Source organism: Salmo trutta, chromosome 27 (assembly GCF_901001165.1).
Source record: "Salmo trutta chromosome 27, fSalTru1.1, whole genome shotgun sequence".
Lineage (NCBI taxonomy): Eukaryota > Metazoa > Chordata > Actinopteri > Salmoniformes > Salmonidae > Salmo > Salmo trutta.
The window spans coordinates 37732019-37750876 of record NC_042983.1 but is presented as its reverse complement, the minus strand read 5'-3'; the positions used below and the strand labels follow the sequence as shown (position 1 = coordinate 37750876).

Genomic DNA, 18858 nt, shown 5'->3' with positions numbered 1-18858 from the left:
AGCTAGCTCCATTTATGATACTAATCACATTTCCTGAATGCCATAGTTACTGCCACAGCTCTCGTAAATTGAACCTGTCAAAAGGTTTACGGCACGCACCGTAAATGTCAAAACCTATCAAATGTAATGTTTTTTTATTTCCCTTTCACATTAGGGGAATGGAATTTTCAGACATCGAAAGTGAAATTCTGTGTTTTTCTTAGTTTACCGTCACATGCTTTTCCTTATGAGTTCTGCTCTGATGGAAATTCACAGCGCCTCCTAGCTCTCACTGGGAGCAGTGTCTGACCTGACTTGCATGGTGGCTCCTTGAGAATGAATTCTATCAACAGTGACAATGCAGCTGTACGGGAAAAGGACAAGGACATGCCAGAAACATCAACAACAACATACAAGTACAACAGACTCAGAACAAAGGGACATGCTTTCTGTATGAAGCTGTATGATCAAAATGATGTTGAAAATTAGAATCAAGGCCAGTCCAAGCAGTTATAGGATCAGACTATTGAATGTTCAGGATGAGTTCAGAGTTCATAACCTCCCCATCTACCTCAGAAGTAGGTGTGAGGGAGTCATTATTTTGGGTGTGGAACTGTGTGAAGGTGATAGCTTATTAGCCCTCATCGGGAATAGAAGTGTCTGCTTTTAACTGTCTGTCTCACACTCAAGGCTTGAAATGAAAGCTGAAAGAGCCAAGTGAAAATTCCAGCAGTGCTTCAACTGAGCAAGACACACACACACACACACACACACACACACACACACACACACACACACACACACACACACACACACACACACACACACACACACACACACACACACACACACACACACAACCTCACATAACCCAGAAACCAGGCAGGGTAGCAAAGCTGATAACATGCGCAGAGTATAATTCATACATGTAAATAGATGAGCACAGTGTATTGTAGCACTAACCCATGCTAACAGAGCAATGTTACGGTGTTCATATTAGACAGCCTAAATCTCAGCAGTTTAGTTATTTATATTTATGTTTTACTTATCCTAATATGGACACCGTACAGTGCCACAAAGCTGTGGGAGCTGTGTCAGGTAGGCAGGCAAGCAGGCAGGGGACAGGAGTCAGTGGCAGAGCAACTGATCTACAGGCTTTTGACTGAGACCCAGGCTTACTGAGACAGAGTCTGAGCTCTCTATAATACCCTAAACCACCTTTAGGTCCGTTCGCTACCCAACATTGGAGCTAGGAGGAAAAAAGTTGGGTTATTTCTTTTCTTTTCATCAGCAACACTAAATCCCATCTTTTCTTCCTACTATATGGAGTGTCTAATTCAGGCAGGCGAAGCCAGAGAGCCATTTCAGTCAATATCAGTCACATTTATTAATAGTCATAATCTGATATATACATATATTTGTATAATCATCACAGCACGTCATTTAAATATCTGACTAATCATTTGATTACGCTGTAGGATTTTAATGAGCGAAATTTTGAAAGTCATTCAAATCATCTCGGGGGTTGTTTCCAGTTTAAAACGGCTACTTTTTGGCATTACTACCGCAGACACAAATATCAACAAACGCCATAATGCAGGTGTGCATTTCACCCCACTCCTTCATCAGTGCTCCAGGCTACTCCCCACTGTGCAAAATCAGCAAAACCCCTAGACCAAGCCGGCATCTGTTTGGAAAGTGTTCGTGTGAAGACCAAGGGGAGGTAGAAAAGAGACGAAAACCCAGTGGGGATACCACTTTGGAGATTAGTAATGAAAGCAGAGGGAGAGAGAGTGAGGGTGTGTTTATAGAATGGTTAATGCCTGCTAGCATGCTGAAGCCAAAGTTAAAGTCTTGCAATATAAGTAGGGCCAGTTGTTTTTATTTATTTATTTATTTCCTTGACCGGAATTTCCAGCATTGACCATTTGGTTTGCTGCAGGTTGTTGGTTCGAATACCCGAGCCGACAAGGGGAAAAATCTGTCTGTGCCCTTGAGCAAGGCCTTATTTTGCTCCAGGGGAGCTGTACCACTATGGCTGACCTTAAAAACAACGTCTTTTACTGCACCTATCCGGTGAATCTGATACGTCCCTTAATTGCCCCTAATTGATCATTTCTTTGCTACAACTTCCTAGTCCGTTGAAGAGGATCAGCTTGAGCTAAGTGAGGTGTAGATTCACTGATCTACAAATAGTTTTCACTGCCAAATAATCAGCTTTGTGCAATTAAGATTCACAGAGCTACGCCTCCCTTGGCTTAAGCGATCCCCCCCAGTAAACACTCACGCACAACCAGACATTGATTGAATGACTGATTGGAGACAGCTTGTGTCAGTTAAAGAACATTTCTTAGGATTTTCTACCTGCAGTAAACATAGTGGATAATGCTGGAAATACCGGTCAAAGAAAAGTCCACATAAAACAACCAAAACAACACTGTTACAAAACTAGACATCCTCTGCAGTATTTGTCTAGATAATGTCACAATACCACTAATGAATGGTCAAACAAAACAAACCTCACATAATTCAACACCATTGGTAACTCCCTGGTACCAAATGGTACAAACCTACGATTCTATCAACGAATCTCACAGAAATGAGTTGTAATTAATATGCACATTATTAGATAATTGTCATTTTAACAAGTCATTTCAAAGTCACTAAGTGCTAAATAATGGACTGTTAAATAAGGGGTAATCAAAAGCTGCTTTACAACAGCAGCACACAATTAAGCAACATTACTGTTCTTCGTTGAGATTCCCAAAAACATAACGATCATCTTTAGCTCTGAGATAATTGTTCCTTGATTCCTTACCGATAGACTTAGTGATTCCTTACAAATGGACTTAGTGATTCCTTACCAATAGACTTAGTGACTCCTTACCAATAGACTTAGTGATTCCTTACAAATGGACTTAGTGATTCCTTACCAATAGACTTAGTGACTCCTTACCAATAGACTTAGTGATTCCTTACAAATGGACTTAGTGATTCCTTACCAATAGACTTAGTGATTCCTTACAAATGGACTTAGTGATTCCTTACCAATAGACTTAGTGATTCCTTACCAATAGACTTAGTGATTCCTTACCAATAGACTTAGTGATTCCTTACCAATAGACTTAGTGATTCCTTACCAATAGACTTAGTGATTCCTTACCAATAGACTCAGTGATTCCTAGTTTTTTTGGGAAACTCACCCCTGATCAGTTCAGTGGTAAATTGTAGTCCTATCAATTCTAATATTCCCAGTATTATCAGGAATTAAAGCATTCATCAAAACATACAGTTAGAAATAAACATTTGAGGCTGGTTTCTTGATGTGGGCTATGCTGAGCTGAGACAAAGAAACCTCCTGTGGCAGAGGGAGGGATGGTTACAGTGTGAGTGTGTGTGTGTGTGTGTGTGTGTGTGTGTGTGTGTGTGTTTGTGTGTGTTTGTGTGCGTGTATGTGTATGTGTACGTGCGTGTGTGTGTACATGCGTGTGTGTGTGTGTGTGTGTGTGTGTGTGTGTACGCATGTGTTTGTCTGCGTGCGTGCCGGTGTGTGTGTGTGTGTGTCGAGCCGTTAGTCACAGCTGGGGGATGGAGAGTGGTTTATTGGATCAGACCAGCCCCCCACTGAGACACAGAGTGTGTTATTCTAACCTCCTCTCTCCAGGACGCCCTGTCTTTCTCTGAGACACACAACGTTAAACACACCTCGAATGGCCCTGTGCACTTGGCCTGGTCCAGCCTGGACCATGGAAAGCCATTCTGTAATCTGTACATAGCGTTAGGCTACGACAGCCTAGTATAACATATCGGTTCAGTTAGAGCAGAAGACATGACACCACGAACCCTTGGAGATTATGGGGCAGAATAATGTAATACTATCAAATATGCATTACGCTTTCATTCATATATTACACATCATTGGGAAGAGAACAGCACCTGACATTTCCAGATAGAACCCTCCAATGAAGCATAGAATCAATGATTCCCCCCAGCAGCCTGTCTGTTGGTTTAACAGCAGTCCATTAACAATCTGCTTGACTGTTAAACAACAGTCGAGGTGGTAGCTCTTTCAATCATTGGACTGTTAATATCATGATTATTGTGCATTACCCGTGATTAGTTAAATGAGATAGGAATAATCCAATCCATAGGCTGCGTTAACATCTCCACCTGAATAATAATGATAACAAAAACAAAGGTAGTCATGTCCCCAACTCAACCCCCTGAAACCCCACTGTGCCTTGATTGGTCACACACCACTGGCAGGGACTCGGCAATCTGCCGTGAAATTCACTGTCCATGCTGTTGTGAGACAGAGCATTGCCTGCCACTGATAAACACACGTAAGCACATACACATCCTCCACCTCTTCAAACCCTAACCCTCCACCTCTGCCACCCTCCACATCTACCACCCTCCACCTCTACCACCCTCCACCTCTACCACCCTCCACCTCTACCACCCTCCACATCTACCACCCTCCACCTCTACCACCCTCCACATCTACCACCCTCCACCTCTACCACCCTCCACCTCTACCACCCTCCACCTCTACCACCCTCCACCTCTACCACCCTCCACATCTACCACCCTCTACCTCTACCACCCTCCACCTCTACCACCCTCCACATCTACCACCCTCCACCTCTACCACCCTCCACCTCTACCACCCTCCACCTCTACCACCCTCCACATCTACCACCCTCCACCTCTACCACCCTCCACCTCTACCACCCTCCACATCTACCACCCTCCACCTCTACCACCCTCCACATCTACCACCCTCCACCTCTACCACCCTCCACCTCTACCACCCTCCACATCTACCACCCTCCACATCTACCACCCTCCACCTCTACCACCCTCCACATCTACCACCCTCCACCTCTACCACCCTCCACCTCTACCACCCTCCACATCTACCACCCTCCACATCTACCACCCTCCGCCTCTACCACCCTCCGCCTCTACCACCCTCCGCCTCTACCACCCTCCGCCTCTACCACCCTCCGCCTCTACCACCCTCCGCCTCTACCACCCTCCGCCTCTACCACCCTACACCTCTACCACCCTCCACCTCTACCACCCTCCACCTCTACCACCCTCCACCTCTACCACCCTCCACATCTACCATCCTCCACCTCTACCACCCTCCACCTCTACCACCCTCCACCTCTACCACCCTCCACCTCTACCACCCTACATCTCTACCACCCTACATCTCTACCACCCTCCACATCTACCACCCTCCACATCTACCATCCTCCACCTCTACCACCCTCCACCTCTACCACCCTACATCTCTACCACCCTACATCTCTACCACCCTCCACATCTACCACCCTCCACATCTACCACCCTCCACATCTACCACCCTCCACCTCTACCACCCTCCACCTCTACCACCCTCCACCTCTACCACCCTCCACCTCTACCACCCTCCACCTCTACCACCCTCCACATCTACCACCCTCCACCTCTACCACCCTCCACCTCTACCACCCTACATCTCTACCACCCTCCGCCTCTACCACCCTCCGCCTCTACCACCCTCCACATCTACCACCCTCCACATCTACCACCCTCCACATCTACCACCCTCCACCTCTACCACCCTCCACCTCTACCACTCTCCACCTCTACCACCCTCCACCTCTACCATCCTCCACCTCTACCACCCTACACCTCTACCACCCTCCACCTCTACCACCCTACACTTCTACCACCCTCCACCTCTACCACCCTCCACCTCTACCACCCTCCACCTCTACCATCCTCCACCTCTACCACCCTCCACATCTACCACCCTCCACCTCTACCACCCTCCACATCTACCACCCTCCACCTCTACCACCCTCCACCTCTACCACCCTCCACCTCTACCACCCTCCACCTCTACCACCCTCCACCTCTACCACCCTACATCTCTACCACCCTACATCTCTACCACCCTCCACATCTACCACCCTCCACATCTACCACCCTCCACCTCTACCACCCTCCACATCTACCACCCTCCACATCTACCACCCTCCACATCTACCACCCTCCACATCTACCACCCTCCACCTCTACCACCCTCCACCTCTACCACCCTACACCTCTACCATCCTCCACATCTACCACCCTCCACCTCTACCACCCTCCACCTCTACCACCCTACACCTCTACCACCCTCCACCTCTACCATCCTCCACATCTACCACCCTCCACCTCTACCACCCTCCACATCTACCACCCTCCACCTCTACCACCCTCCACCTCTACCATCCTCCACCTCTACCACCCTCCATCTCTACCACCCTCCACCTCTACCACCCTCCACCTCCACCACCCTCCAGCTCTACCACCCTACACCTCTACCATCCTCCACCTCTACCACCCCTTCAAACTCGTCCCTAACACAGATGGACACAAAAACATTGACACACAAACCAGACCGCCCCCCCCCCCCTCCTCCTCTCAGACACAAGGCCTCTACTCCTCCCCAGACAGATGTGGTCGTGGTGCTCATTATTGACTGATTGGCATCGGGAGAGTCATTAACATAATTGGCACATTTGTTGTCATTAACAGGGGGAAATTGCCACATGTCAGCCCAGGCTTCAAGAGCGCGAGCTGGCCTGTCAGCAGGAACAGTGGAGAAAGAATGGGAGATCTAAGAGAGAGAGAGAGAGAAAGAGAAAGAGCGAGAGAGGGACAACGGTGTAATAAAATAGATAATATATATGCTGTGGCTCTGTGTCTCCTGCTTATGGCTGCGTCCCTATTCCATACACAGTGCACTACATGTGACCAGAGCCCTATATAGGTATTAGGGTGCTTTTTGGGACGCAGACTTCCCAGACACTGAAAGACAATTGGCTCCAGGAAATAAACACAGGGAGGGTGAGAGACCCACAGGACCAGTGACACAAGACTCACTCAGCCTCCACACGTCTCATCTTCCTCATTCATCTAAGGAGAATACTAATCAAGCCGTTCATTACACAGAGTAACAAAGGCCATTACGGGACTAATCATTACGTTCAAAGTCAATCAAGGAAAGTTCATATAAATTTAATCTGGAGGCCCGCAAATATATGTGTGTGTGTGTGAGTGTGAGTGTGAGTGTGTGTGTGAGTGTGAGTGTGAGTGTGTGAGTGTGAGTGTGAGTGTGAGTGTGAGTGTGTGTGTGAGTGTGAGTGTGAGTGTGAGTGTGAGTGTGAGTGTGTGTGTGAGTGTGAGTGTGAGTGTGAGTGTGTGTGTGTGTGAGTGTGTGTGAGTGTGAGTGTGAGTGTGTGTGTGAGTGTGTGTGTGAGTGTGAGTGTGAGTGTGTGTGTGTGTGTGAGTGTGAGTGTGAGTGTGAGTGTGTGTGTGTGTGTGAGTGTGAGTGTGAGTGTGTGTGTGAGTGTGAGTGTGAGTGTGAGTGTGAGTGTGAGTGTGAGTGGTGTGAGTGTGAGTGTGAGTGTGAGTGTGAGTGTGTGTGTGAGTGTGTGTGAGTGTGAGTGTGTGTGTGAGTGTGTGTGAGTGTGAGTGTGAGTGTGAGTGTGAGTGTGTGTGTGAGTGTGTGTGAGTTAGAAAAATAAAAGTAGGGAAGGGGAAGAATGACTTACTGCTGAAGGCAATGGCAACACTCCAAACATGTAGTTTGCTTCCTTAAATTCACTTCCAAAGGTTTCTAATTGATCAAAGAGTTTGTCTGAGATGAGAGATGTCTCTTTTTCCCTCAGACACATTATTTTAACAGCTTTGAGGACTCTCATCTACGCCAATTGTCTTGCTGTCAATTGCACTTTCTGACAGGTTCCGTTGTAATTGCCAATTATTGCTTTATAATGTTTTTAGTTACAATCTCAAAAGGTACATTGTCCCTCTCGTATTCAAAGTCATAGTGAATCTACATGTGTCCTCCTTCTGGACGTTTGAGACAAGGGAACCGGTTCAGAAGTTAAACCATGTTTCAGAAAGGAGCAAAATGATCTGATTACAATTTGACCACTGGCCAGAATGATCCTTTTATTTTGACATCAAAGACCTGAAGGTCCTTATTAAATAAAGATGTCTACTTGGCTACACAGTGGGAGAGTATTACCCGCATTCAACATGCCGTCGCTATAGTTAACACTGTGACTATAATCAACGCTGTGACTATAATCAACACTGTGACTATAATCAACACTGTGACTATAATCAACACTGTGACTATAATCAACACTGTGACTATAATCAACACAGTGACTATAATCAATACTGTAACTATAATAAACACTGTGACTATAATAAACACTGTGACTATAATCAACGCTGTGACTATAATCAACGCTGTGACTATAATCAACGCTGTGACTATAATCAACGCTGTGACTATAATCAACACTGTGACTATAATCAACGCTGTGACTATAATCAACGCGGTGACTATAATCAACGCTGTGACTATAATCAACGCTGTGACTATAATCAACTCTGTGACTATAATCAACGCTGTGACTATAATCAACGCTGTGACTATAATCAACACTGTGACTATAATCAACGCTGTGACTATAATCAACGCTGTGACTATAATCAACACTGTGACTACAATCAACACTGTGAGTATAATCAACACTGTGTCAACACTGTGACTATAATCAACACTGTGACTATAATCAATGCTGTGACTATAATCAACGCTGTGACTATAATCAACACTGTGTCAACACTGTGACTATAATAAACACTGTGACTATAATAAACACTGTGACTATAATCAGCACTGTGACTATAATCAACGCTGTGACTATAATCAACGCTGTGACTATAATCAACACTGTGACTATAATCAACACTGTGACTATAATCAACACTGTGACTATAATCAATGCTGTGACTATAATCAACACTGTGACTATAATCAACACTGTGACTATAATCAATGCTGTGACTATAATCAACACTGTGTCAACACTGTGACTACAATCAACGCTGTGACTATAATCAACACTGTGACTATAATCAACGCTGTGACTATAATCAACGCTGTGACTATAATCAACACTGTGTCAACACTGTGACTATAATCAACACTGTGTCAACACTGTGACTATAATCAACACTGTGACTATAATCAACACTGTGACTATAATCAACGCTGTGACTATAATCAACGCTGTGACTATAATCAACACTGTGACTATAATCAATGCTGTGACTATAATCAACGCTGTGACTATAATCAATGCTGTGACTATAATCAACACTGTGACTATAATCAACACTGTGACTATGATCAACGCTGTGACTATAATCAACACTGTGTCAACACTGTGACTATAATCAACACTGTGACTATAATCAACGCTGTGACTATAATCAACACTGTGACTATAATCAACGCTGTGACTATAATCAACGCTGTGACTATAATCAACACTGTGTCAACACTGTGACTATAATCAACACTGTGACTATAATCAACACTGTGACTATAATAAACACTGTGACTATAATAAACACTGTGACTATAATCAACACTGTGACTATAATCAACACTGTGACTATAATCAACGCTGTAACTATAATCAACGCTGTGACTATAATCAACACTGTGACTATAATCAACGCTGTGACTATAATCAACACTGTGACTATAATCAACACTGTGACTATAATCAACGCTGTGACTACAATCAACGCTGTGACTATAATCAACGCTGTGACTATAATCAACACTGTGACTATAATCAACGCTGTGACTATAATCAACGCTGTGACTATAATCAACACTGTGTCAACACTGTGACTATAATCAACACTGTGACTATAATCAACGCTGTGACTATAATCAACGCTGTGACTATAATCAACGCTGTGACTATAATCAACACTGTGACTACAATCAACACTGTGAGTATAATCAACACTGTGTCAACACTGTGACTATAATCAACACTGTGACTATAATCAACGCTGTGACTATAATCAACGCTGTGACTATAATCAACACTGTGTCAACACTGTGACTATAATAAACACTGTGCCTATAATAAACACTGTGACTATAATCAGCACTGTGACTATAATCAACGCTGTGACTATAATCAACGCTGTGACTATAATCAACACTGTGACTATAATCAACACTGTGAATATAATCAACACTGTGACTATAATCAATGCTGTGACTATAATCAACACTGTGACTATAATCAACACTGTGACTATAATCAATGCTGTGACTATAATCAACACTGTGTCAACACTGTGACTACAATCAACGCTGTGACTATAATCAACACTGTGACTATAATCAACGCTGTGACTATAATCAACACTGTGACTATAATCAACGCTGTGACTATAATCAACGCTGTGACTATAATCAACACTGTGTCAACACTGTGACTATAATCAACACTGTGTCAACACTGTGACTATAATCAACACTGTGACTATAATCAACACTGTGACTATAATCAACGCTGTGACTATAATCAACGCTGTGACTATAATCAACACTGTGACTATAATCAACACTGTGACTATAATCAACGCTGTGACTATAATCAACGCTGTGACTATAATCAACACTGTGACTATAATCAACACTGTGACTATGATCAACGCTGTGACTATAATCAACACTGTGTCAACACTGTGACTATAATCAACACTGTGACTATAATCAACGCTGTGACTATAATCAACACTGTGACTATAATCAACGCTGTGACTATAATCAACGCTGTGACTATAATCAACACTGTGTCAACACTGTGACTATAATCAACACTGTGACTATAATCAACACTGTGACTATAATAAACACTGTGACTATAATAAACACTGTGACTATAATCAACACTGTGACTATAATCAACACTGTGACTATAATCAACGCTGTAACTATAATCAACGCTGTGACTATAATCAACACTGTGACTATAATCAACGCTGTGACTATAATCAACACTGTGACTATAATCAACACTGTGACTATAATCAACGCTGTGACTACAATCAACGCTGTGACTATAATCAACGCTGTGACTATAATCAACACTGTGACTATAATCAACGCTGTGACTATAATCAACGCTGTGACTATAATCAACACTGTGTCAACACTGTGACTATAATCAACACTGTGACTATAATCAACGCTGTGACTATAATCAACACTGTGTCAACACTGTGACTATAATCAACACTGTGACTATAATCAACGCTGTGACTATAATCAACACTGTGTCAACACTGTGACTATAATCAACACTGTGACTATAATCAACGCTGTGACTATAATCAACGCTGTGACTATAATCAACACTGTGTCAACACTGTGACTATAATCAACACTGGGACTATAATCAACACTGTGACTATAATCAACGCTGTGACTATAATCAACACTGTGACTATAATCAACGCTGTGACTATAATCAACGCTGTGACTATAATCAACACTGTGTTAACACTGTGACTATAATCAACGCTGTGACTATAATCAACACTGTGACTATAATCAACGCTGTGACTATAATCAACGCTGTGACTATAATCAACACTGTGACTATAATCAACACTGTGACTATAATCAACACTGTGACTATAATCAACGCTGTGACTAAAATCAACACTGTGACTATAATCAACACTGTGACTATAATCAACGCTGTGACTATAATCAACACTGTGTCAACACTGTGACTATAATCAACACTGTGACTATAATCAACACTGTGACTATAATCAACACTGTGACTATAATCAACGCTGTGACTATAATCAACACTGTGACTATAATCAACGCTGTGACTATAATCAACACTGTGTCAACACTGTGACTATAATCAACACTGTGACTATAATCAACACTGTGACTATAATCAACGCTGTGACTATAATAAACACTGTGACTATAATAAACACTGTGACTATAATAAACACTGTGACTATAATCATCACTGTGACTATAATCAACGCTGTGACTATAATCAACACTGTGACTATAATCAACACTGTGACTATAATCAACACTGTGACTATAGCGATGATTTGGGACAAAGTGGGAAACATGCAATATAAGCACACACACATACACACACCGGAGTTTTGGGGCAATGATGAATTGATTGATGTGTGTGTGTGTGTGTGTGTTGGGACTCCATGTGTGCATTGTCCCATACTGGGGATGTGATTACACTAACCAGGGTCCTGCTGCTAGGGGGCTTCCCTGCCCAGTGCCCACTCTACCAGCCAAGGTTGGCCAGACTGGCAGGGTCATCGTGCCATCCATGTGCCTGCCTGAGTTTCTCACACCACAAAGAACCTATAGTGTAGGTGAACGACACAGACAGCACACCATTCCAATCAAGTCTTATTCATCTAACTGGCCCAAGGCATTATCCTCTTATCTAACTGTCCCAAGGCATTATCCTGTTATTCATCTAACTGGCCCAAAGCATTATCCTCTTATTCATCTAACTGGCCCAAAGCATTATCCTCTTATTCATCTAACTGGCCCAAGGCATTATCCTGTTATTCATCTAACTGGCCCAAAGCATTATCCTCTTATTCATCTAACTGGCCCAAGGCATTATCCTGTTATTCATCTAACTGGCCCAAGGCATTATCCTGTTATTCATCTAACTGGCCCAAAGCATTATCCTGTTATTCATCTAACTGGCCCAAGGCATTATCCTGTTATTCATCTAACTGGTCCAAGGCATTATCCTGTTATTCACCTAACTGGCCCAAGGCATTGTCCTCTTATCTAACTGTCCCAAGGCATTATCCTGTTATTCATCTAACTGTCCCAAGGCATTATCCTCTTATTCATCTAACTGGCCCAAGGCATTATCCTGTTATTCACCTAACTGGCCCAAGGCATTATCCTCTTATTCATCTAACTGGCCCAAGGCATTATCCTCTTATCTAACTGGCCCAAGGCATTATCCTCTTATTCATCTAACTGGCCCAAATTATTATTTTCTGACAATCTTGCAACCCTTACAAATAAAATACTTTGTGACCATTGACAGTGTAGGGCGAAGATCTGTAGTTCCACCTTCAGTGTATGAGACTGCCACTTCATGAAAGTGTCCCATTGGTTATTGTGGCAATGATACAGATGTGGGATCTTAATTTGACCAGTATTGTTGCAGAACAATAATCCTGCAGCAACGGGATTTGAATGTTTAGTCCATAATGTTGCTTGATTGGTGGTTCGTCTATTAGCTGGGGCTACATGACAAGTGTAAAACTGTTCATATAACTGTGTATCTCCAGAGGAATGCAGAACTACTGATACTAACACAGCTACAGTTCTGATTCAGAGGGGTTGGGTTCAATGAGGAAGACACATTTCAGTTGAATACATTCAGTTGTACAGTTTTCCCTTCACTGTGAGGAGATTCATTAGGCTCGCCCCGTCATGTCATCACTGGACCCAGGCCTGGAGGGAGGGAGGAAGAGAGGGAGAACATCCAAACACACTCAAATGTTGAGATGATTGACAGGTGGAGACATTCAGGGCCAGCCCTCTGGTTTGGGGTCGCCGCGGGAATGAGGCGTATGTTTTTATATTTTTTATGGCGAGGTTCTCCATATTGAACACTGGCTTACTGCTGAACTCACATACTCTTAAGTACTTTAACATCCAACACTATTCTCCTCCAGTCCTGCACCATGCTGCTGCAACAATCTGACTGGCTCCAGAGGCTGAGGGAGGCAGTGAGAGAAAGAGAAGAAAGAGTGAGAGAGAAGAAAGAGTGAGAGAGGGCAGCAAAGACTGAGGGAGATAGAGAGAGAGAGACAGAGAGAGAGAGAGATCATTTCTGTGTTCACCGAGGGACCTAACAGGACGAAATGGCCGCTGTGTGCTTCCACTTCAGCCTTTCGGTCCAGGGGAAGGCATTCGACTGAGGCTGACGACAGCATGCAGCTATAACCACACGATTATATTTGAAGTACTGCAGATAAAACAACATTTTGCGTAACATATTAGATGGAAACTACTCTTTGATATGATATTAAAATAGGTGTCTATATTGCAGCTGACTTGCTATGAGAGAGGGGGCTGCTGACACCGTATTAGCATTAAAGCGTGTTAAGCTTTGAACTAATTGGTCTGACGGTAATCCTATTTAATTGACTCTCGAAAACGAAACTGTTAAAAAACTCCACAACAAATCTGTTTTCCATGGCTCGGTCAGCACAATACAACACTCATATTGCATGTTTGGCAGGTTAAGAAGTCATACTAATAATTTATGCTATTTAACAGGACCCTCTCATCCAAAGTGACTCAAATGAAACCTTACAGTCGGCACTTTAACCTCATAGTCATTGTATCATTTCAAATCCAAAGTGCTGGAGTACAGAGCCAAAACAACAAACAATTTATCACTGTGCCAATACTTTTGGAGCTTACTGTATTTTATATGTGACCACAGCGGCAATCGAACCAATGACCCTTTGCGTTGCAAGTTCTCAGGAAGTGTTGCCGTATATGTGTTGGATTCAGAGAGAATGTTTTTGTGTGTGTGCAATCCATCTCGGAAGGTCTTTATGTGTTGAAGGGTGTTTTCTGCCTGTCTGTCTGCCTTCCTGTCTGTCTGTCTGCCTATCTATCTGTCCATCTGTCCATTTATCTGCCTGTCTGCCTATCCGTCCGTCCGTCCGTCCGTCCGTCCGTCTGTCTGTCTGCAGAAGCCATCAGCACAGGACAGACACCACACCAGTCCCCTTCAACACATAAAGATGGATCGCACACATCCTGTGCTGATGGCTTCTGCAGACAGACAGACAGACAGACAGACAGACAGACAGACAGACAGACAGACAGACCAAGCCTGGTCTTTATTTATGTGTGAGAAACAACTTTATTCAACCTTTCAGTGACTTAATTAAACATTTCAGTGCTGCTGGAAATCCCACAGCCAGATGGTTGAGTTGACGCAGACTGTCTATTCTTGGGGGTAAGGGGCTAGGAAAGCAGACTAACAGACAGATAGATAGACAGCCAGATGGTTGAGTTGACGCAGACTGTCTATTCTTGGGGGTAAGGGGCTAGGAAAGCAGACTAACAGACAGATAGATAGACAGCCAGATGGTTGAGTTGACGCAGACTGTCTATTCTTGGGGGTAAGGGGCTAGGAAAGCAGACTAACAGACAGATAGATAGACAGCCAGATGGTTGAGTTGACGCAGACTGTCTGTATTTGGGGGTAAGGGGCTAGGAAAGCAGACTAACAGACAGATAGACAGATGGTTGAGTTGACGCAGACTGTCTATTCTTGGGGGTAAGGGGCTAGGAAAGCAGACTAACAGATAGATAGACAGCCAGATGGTATGAACACCATGGCTTCCTCTGTGCTGCGCGGTCTGGAGCATCTTCTCTGAGTATATAAACATCTGCTGGGTTCCTCAAGCTCTGGCCTGGCCCGGTGTCATGAACTAACTACCAGACAATGAACTAGAGAAGTACCTCCCACTGCAGTGCTGACTGACAATGATCTTGGGTCAGTTTTGCATTATCCCCACTAATGGTTAAGGTTAAGATTGGGGGAGGGGAAGCTGATCCTAGCTCTGTACCTAGGGGAAACTTCCTCCCGGAGCGTGCTGACTGAAATGAGCAGGATTGACCATAGCGATATTCTCTTCTCTGTTTAGTTCAGGCTTTCACTGTGTGTATGGATTAATACACACATACTGAACAGGGAACATTGAAGACAAGCCACTTGGTTTTGATGGAGCATATATCATGTGACAATCCATGGTATTTTCACTCTCTGATGACAACCATATGTATTGTATTTGCGTAGCAATATGATATATATATAGTTTTTAAATGTAGCCGTTTTTTGAAGCTTTCGAAAATTGTTTCTCGGGCAAACGCACATAGTTTGTTATATAATGCATAGTGTTATTTAATGCAGGCCTTTGTCTTTGCAGGGTTGCCTCCTCCATACAATAGTGGTCCCATGGGGCGGCAGGTAGCGGAGCGTTGGGCCAGTAACGGAGAGGTCGGTTAAAGACAGTTAACCCCCAAAAACAACTGCTCCCCAGGCACCGTGGATGTCGATTAAGGCAGCCCCCCACACCTCTCTTGATTCAGAGGGGTTTGGTTAAATGCAGTTCAATGCATTCAGTTGTGCAACTGACTAGGCATCCCTTTTGCCCGTCGTCCATGACAACCTGGCAGGATCCCGGAAACCCTGAGTAACTGCCTTAGTCTGCTTCCGTGGCAACCGGCTCCACTATAGTCCATAATACTATGTCACCCCTCACCCCATCTTTATCTAAGAACAATGTCCAAAGATTTGATGGGCAGTGAGAGAGAGGAAACATGAAAATAAAAAGGTCAGGAAGCATTTTGTAGCTAGTACATTTGAATCGCAGTCTTTCACTTTACGTTTGACAGCTCTTCCAGAGGTAATGAATGGGGAGGTTCTCAATGGGGGGATGCCCAACCAAACTCTATCATTATCCATTCCTGCTCCCTTCTAGCTCAAAGAGCCACTCACGAATTTACCCTCTGCACCACAAAGGAAAACATAACGCTACATCTTAGTTCTCAAACCAAACACAATTAAAGCACCATATAATGCTCTGCTTATATATACCCTGCCCTTCCTCTCCAGGGGATATGCACATATCAGACACTGACAATTAGTGAGCTTTGGTCAAATGTAACCGTGGAATAAAAAGCTTCCAGTTGAATTCTTTGATTGATAGTTTCCTTAAACTATCCAACCACGAGTCATTTCAAGAAGATCTTTGTTTTAAGTCATTTCCAGGGCTAGAGAAACAAGCACAAACTTTTACTATGTGCGCGAGCCAAAATAAACGTCTGGGGCTTGTTTCTTTGTTGGAGTGTGCAATGCTGTCTCTCTATCTCTAGAATCAGATAAGTGCCAAAAACTGGCTAGCGCCATGTTAGTGTCCAGCGAGCAGGATTAGAATCTACCAGTCTAGACAGAATCACTGAACGGAACAGGGAGAGATAGTCCACTAGAATGGAACAGAGGAGCTTTTCAGTTCAGAACACATTTCAATTTAGAATGACCAGTTACTGAATGTGCTCTGGGGTGAAGTTTCCCCTAGGCACAGATCAAGGAACAGCTTTCCCCTCCCCCAGTCTTAACCTTAATCAATAGTGGGGGGGGGATGCGAAACTGACCCAAGATCAGCATCTAGGAGCATCTTCACCCTACACCAGTGAAAGTATTATAACGTGGCACCGTACGAGATAGTGTCTGGTAGGTTAGGCTTAAGGTTTTGACATCTGCCTATAATTAGGATAATACTGGAAATAATATTGCCTAGTTAGGTTTACAGTATCATTCTAATTGCAAGCATATTATGCCAATGCTTTTACAAAAACAACCTCTAATATCGCAATACATTTAACATCAAAATGTTGCATTGCTTGGACAGAGCTGCCGTCTGGTGGAACCATTTGTGAATTACTGTTTCATAGGAGGTCGGAATAAAAGAGATTGCTTGATAATCTCAGATAATAATGTCAGTAACAGTTTTTTTTATGTTGACAAAGCTTTGATTTAATTTCAGATAAAACATTGACAATCACTCCAATGAGCCAAAGCGCACAGCTTACTACAGCATATCCAGAGGATTATATTGGGCCCTGTGCATTATATGAACGAGTTTGGCACTAGTCAAAAGTAGTGTACTACATAGGGAATAGGGTACTGTTTAGGATGCAACCTTTGTGCACAAAACTAAAAACACTGAACCTTGGCCTGAAGCCAAGGATCTCATGGAAAAAAATACTTTCTACAAGGAACAAAACCTAGCCACTGCTTTTTTAGCAATGTGCTACCAATTGTACTCTTATATGCAATGTAAATGATTTTTGTTTTGCGTAATTAGATTGAGAAAGGAGAGCGCTAGTGGTGTAATGTGGGGGCATTGTAAACTGGCCACCGGCTAGGCTGCTCTGGTGTTAAGTTTGCTTAGAGAGCCATTAGCGCTGTGCATTCCAGACTGTGAGAGGCTTGTGTTGTCACGGAGCCAATGCTAACCACTAATCAGGGAGACTGACTGGAGGAGGGCCGGGGCCCCTGCTGCCAGACCCCGCAGGGAGCACGGGCCTTGCCTGGAACCTGGGCCTGCCAACAACTTCCTGCTAGGTGGAGAAAGAGTTGAGGGGGGGAGGGGTTGGGGCTTTTAGTGCTTCCTCACACCACAAACTGCTGCAATGCTGCTTCGCTTGGAAGGCAACACTACTATTACTCTGGGCACTGGCGTGGCACCAGCCGGTCTACGTTTTCTACCTCGCCGCAAGACCTCGCCGGTATTCACGTCTACACCCGGCCGACAGTCTGGAGAGAGTATGTGAGTGCTTACCTTATACTCTGTATCACTAGAACCAAATGAACACAGTGACAGTACATACGCCCCATCCCAGCTTGCCCTAACAATCACTTGACCTAGTTACAGTAAACTATGACATGGACGCAACTCGCTCACCAAGGCACTCACTACTCAGCTAGTACAGTATCATCAGCAGCACTCTACACTCTAGTTTGACTAGATTAAATTGCCACTTCGGTGGCGCTGTCCAGTGAGTCCAGTCCAGTCAGGGCTCTTCATCGAAAGAGCCTGCAGGGCATCAGTGAGCCCTGATCCTCTGATACATTAGCCAACAACATGACCCGTCTTTTCCTGACCCGTGGCCAGACACAAGGCGTACAGAGGGACCCCTGGGCCGTATGAAGGTACCACATCACTGATGCATTCTGACATGACCAGACTAATGTCATCTGCTTCAGAGTGGCTGGCATCAATAATTTTTCTTGGAGAAGGCAGATGACTGTTCCTAGTGTGTGTGTGTGTGTGTGTATGTGTGTATGTGTGTTTGTGAGTGTGTGTGTGTGTGTGTGTGTG

At 44.0% G+C, this 18858-nt stretch overlaps 1 protein-coding gene across 2 annotated transcripts in view; it reads right to left on the bottom strand.

Annotated features, from left to right (window-relative positions):
• The window catches only part of unc5ca (unc-5 netrin receptor Ca), a 275938-nt gene that overhangs the window by 81313 nt on the left and 175767 nt on the right, over window positions 1–18858 (bottom strand). The gene's annotated exons all lie outside the window — the stretch shown is intronic.